The sequence below is a fragment of the Tribolium castaneum genome, chromosome 1, assembly GCF_031307605.1.
Source record: "Tribolium castaneum strain GA2 chromosome 1, icTriCast1.1, whole genome shotgun sequence".
NCBI classification, from domain to species: Eukaryota; Metazoa; Arthropoda; class Insecta; order Coleoptera; family Tenebrionidae; genus Tribolium; species Tribolium castaneum.
In genome coordinates this window covers 16,485,950-16,491,211 of record NC_087394.1, presented here as the reverse complement: position 1 = coordinate 16,491,211, position 5,262 = coordinate 16,485,950, and positions in this window count along the sequence as shown.

Sequence of the window (5,262 nt, the reverse complement as noted above, 5' to 3'; positions counted from 1 at the left end):
ACTAAAAACGTATTAATCTGGCATAAAAGAGCAATTTATGTATCACTTTAGATAAAGGCAGCTAATCCTATTCGTTTCATTGCTTAAAATAGACAAAATTGTTAATAAATCTAACAAAAACGCAGTATTCTAGCACAAAATACTAATTACATTATAGTTTCGACGAGAATAGCCCTTTTGAAATGATTCTATGCTTCCAAACGAGTAAATTTTTATTAAACAGATGCCAAACATCATGTTTTGTCCTATGAAGACATTTTATATTGCAGTTTGTATTAAAACAAAATATTTTCGTTGATTCTTTGTTAGAAGCAGCAAACCTAACATTAAAGAATCTGAAAACTTTGTATTCGGACACAAACCACCGAATTTTGTATCAGTTTAGACAAAAACGGTTGATTTTCGACAATATTTTCCTTTGAACAAGAAAACTTATATCAAACTGACTAAAAACGTCTTATTTTAGCACAAAACAAAAGATTTGCGTTATAGTCTTAAAGCTGATTCATGCCACAGTTTGGATAAAAACCAAATATTTTTGTTAATTTATTGTTACAAACAAGAAACCTTACATCAAAGAAACTGAAAACCCTTTATTCAGGCACAGAAATTCGAATTACGTTTCAGTCTGGACAAAAACTGCTTATTTTAGACGATCTTTTGTCTTGAACACGAAAACTTACATTAAAAAGATTAAAAACGTCTTATTCTGGCTGAAAACTGCAAATTATATATTACTCTAGATAAAAGCAATTTATCCTGATTACTCCTTTACTTAGAATAGAGTAAACTTGTATAAAACTTAATGAAAACTTTAAATTTCGTCTCAAAGAAATAATTTACATTATAGTTTTGACCAGCACTGTTTATTTCAAACGAATTTATCATTCGAAACTAATGAACTTCTATGGGGCAGATGCAAAACCACATATTACCATATAAAGCGTTGTTTTAAAGCAAAGTATTTCCTTTTGCAACAAGAAATTTCACGTCAAAGAAACTGAAAACTTCGTATCCATGCATAAATATCGAATTACGTATCAGTTTAAGCAAATACAGCTTATTTTAAACGATTCCTTGCTATAAACAAGAAAAATTTTATTAAGCATATTGAAAACGTCTTATTCTCGAAAATAAGAGCAAATTATGTATCAGTTTTAACAAAAGCGGATTACTCTGTTTGATTCTATGCTTAGAGTAGAGTAAACTACTATAAAACGTAATGAAAACTCTATATTCAAGCTCAAAAGAACAAATTACGTTATAGTTTTGGCAAAAAAAAATATTTCGGACGATTACATACTTCGAAGTAAGCAAACTTTAATTGAACAAGTGCAAAAGCTAATACTTTGCTTTAAAATAACGATTTATGTGGTAATATGGTATTTTGCATCTGTCCTATAAAAGTTTACTCGTTTCGCTCCATTGAATCATTCGAAAGAAATTATTTTGACACAACAACAACGAAAATAATTTGTTTTTGTTTAAACTGTAACATAAATCGCTTTTATAAAACGAACTAAGACGTTTGGCATCTGTTTATTGAAAGTTTTCTCGTTTGGGGGCATAAAATCGTTTGAATTTATCAGTTCTGGTCAAAACTATAACGTAAATTATTTCTTTGTATCACTTTAAAGATTTGCGTTATAGTCTTGACGAGAACTGTTAATTTCAAACGATTCTATGCTTTGAAACCAGTATACTTTCACTGAACAGAGGCAAAACGTCTGATTTCGCCTTTAAAAAACGATGTATGTCACAGTTTGGATTAAAACCAATGATTTTCGTTTATTCATTGTTACAAACAAGAAACCTTACATCAAAGAATCTGAAAACCTCTTATTCAGGCCCAGAAAATCAAATTACGTTTCAGTCTAGACACAAATTGCTTATTTTAGACGATTCTTTCTTTTGAACACGAAAACTTACATTAAAAAGATTAAAAACGTCTTATTCTGGCTCAAAACTGCAAATTATGTATTACTTTGGATAAAAGCAGTTTATCCTGATTACTCCTTTGCTTAGAATAGAGCAAACTTGTATAAAACTTAATGAAAACTTTAAATTTCGTCTCAAAGAGATAATTTACGTTATAGTTTTGACCAGAACTGTTAATTTCAAACGATTTTATGCCCCCAAACGAGAAAACTTTCACTAAACAAATGCCAAACGTCTTAGTTCGTTTTATAAAAGCGACTTATGTAACAGTTTAAACAAAAACAAATTATTTTCGCTGTTGTTGTGTTAAAATAATTTATTTCGAATGATTCAATGGAGCGAAACGAGTAAACTTTTATAGGACAGATGCAAAATACCATATTACCACATAAATCGTTATTTTAAAGCAAAGTATTAGCTTTTGCACTTGTTCAATTAATGTTTGCTTACTTCGAAGTATGTAATCGTCCGAAATATTTTTTTTTGCCAAAACTATAACGTAATTTGTTCTTTTGAGCTTGAATATAGAGTTTTAATTACGTTTTATAGTAGTTTACTCTACTCTAAGCATAGAATCAAACAGAGTAATCCGCTTTTGTTAAAACTGATACATAATTTGCTCTTATTTTCGAGAATAAGACGTTTTCAATATGCTTGACAAAATTTTTCTTGTTTATAGCAAGGAATCGTTTAAAATAAGCTGTATTTGCTTAAACTGATACGTAATTCGATATTTATGCATGGATACGAAGTTTTCAGTTTCTTTGACGTGAAATTTCTTGTTGCAAAAGGTAATACTTTGCTTTAAAACAACGCTTTATATGGTAATATGTGGTTTTGCATCTGCCCCATAAAAGTTCATTAGTTTCGAATCATAAATTCGTTTGAAATAAACAGTGCTGGTCAAAACTATAATGTGAATTATTTCTTTGAGACGAAATTTAAAGTTTTCATTAAGTTTTATACAAGTTTACTCTATTCTAAGTAAAGGAGTAATCAGGATAAATTGCTTTTATCTAGAGTAATATATAATTTGCAGTTTTCAGCCAGAATAAGACGTTTTTAATCTTTTTAATGTAAGTTTTCGTGTTCAAGACAAAAGATCGTCTAAAATAAGCAGTTTTTGTCCAGACTGAAACGTAATTCGAATTTCTGTGCCTGAATAAGGGGTTTTCAGTTTCTTTGATGTAAGGTTTCTTGTTTGTAACAATGAATTAACAAAAATATTTGGTTTTTATCCAAACTGTGGCATGAATCAGCTTTAAGACTATAACGCAAATCTTTTGTTTTGTGCTAAAATAAGACGTTTTTAGTCAGTTTGATATAAGTTTTCTTGTTCAAAGCAAAATATTGTCGAAAATCAACCGTTTTTGTCTAAACTGATACAAAATTCGGTGGTTTGTGTCCGAATACAAAGTTTTCAGATTCTTTAATGTTAGGTTTGCTGCTTCTAACAAAGAATCAACGAAAATATTTTGTTTTAATACAAACTGCAATATAAAATGTCTTCATAGGACAAAACATGATGTTTGGCATCTGTTTAATAAAAATTTACTCGTTTGGAAGCATAGAATCATTTCAAATAAGCTATTCTCGTCGAAACTATAATGTAATTAGTATTTTGTGCTAGAATACAGCGTTTTTGTTAGATTTATTAACAATTTTGTCTATTTTAAGCAATGAAACGAATAGGATTGCTGCCTTTATCTAAAGTGATACATAAATTGCTCTTTTATGCCAGATTAATACGTTTTTAGTCAGTTCGATGTAAGTTTTCTTGTTCAAAGCAAAAGATCGTCTAAAATAAGCCGTTTTTGTTTGAACTGATGAACAATTCAGACTGAGAGTCAACAAAAATAATTTATTTTAATCCAAACTGATACTTTTTGACCCTATAAAAGTCCTATAAGAGTCCGAGATACGCCGTTCTCGTCAAGTCTATAACGTAATTCGTTTTTTTGTGTCAGAATACGACGTTTTCTGTCTGTTTAATATAAGTTTTTATAATAATAATAATAATAATAACAATAATAATAATAATAATAATAATAATAATAATAATAATAATAATAATAATAATAAAAATAATTATACTAATAATAGTAATAATAATAATAATAATAATAAAAATAATAATAGTAATAAAAGTAAGCTTAGTTTTCTAAGCAAAAATGAAGCTTATTTTGTGTGTTATATGAGCGTTTTCTCATTTCTATGCAAGAGATCATCTGTGATCTGTGTTTTTAGGCAAGAAATTGTCTAAAATTAATAACTCATTTTAAAACTGGTATACAAACATTTACAATACAAAAGTTAATAATAATAATAATAATAATAATAATAATAATATAATAATAATAATAATAATAATAATAATAATAATAATAATAATAATAATAATAATAATAATAATAATGAATGAAGCTTATTTTGTGTGTTATATGAGCGTTTTCTCATTTCTATGCAAGAGATCATCTGTGATCTGTGTTGTTAGGCAAGAAATTGAATAAAATTAATAACTCATTTTAAAACTGGTATAAAAACATTTACTATACAAAAGTTAATAATAATAATAATAATAATAATAATAATAATAATAATAATAATAATAATAATAATAATAATAATAATAATAATGATAATAATACTTATAATAATGAATTTCTTTCTAAATTAAAGCTTAGTTTTTTTAAGCAAAAATGATGCTTATTTTGTGTTATCTGAGCGTTTTCTCATTTCTATGCAAGAGATCATCTGTGATCTGTGTTTTTAGGCAAGAAATTGTCTAAAACTAATAATTCATTTTAAAACTGTTATAAAAACATTTACTATACAAAAGTTATAATCGGTTATTAATAATAATAATAATAATAATAATAATTATACTAATAATAATAATAATAATAATAATAATAATAATAATAATAATAATAATAATAATAATAATAATAATAATAATAATAGTAGTAATAAAAGTAAGCTTAGTTTTCTAAGCAAAAATAAAGCTTATTTTGTGTTATATGAGCGTTTTCTCATTTCTATGCAAAAGATCATGTGTGATCAGTGTTTTTAGGCAATCTTAGCCATTTTATAGTTTTTAGGCATGAAATTGGCTAAAATTAATCACTCATTTTAAAACTGGTATAAAAACAATACTATACAAAAGTTAAAATCGGTTTTTAATAATAATAATTATAATAATAATAATAATAATAATAATAATAATAATAATAATAATAATAATAATAATAATAATAATAATAATAACAATAATAATAATAAAAATAATAATAATAGTAATAAAAGTAAGCTTAGTTTTCTAAG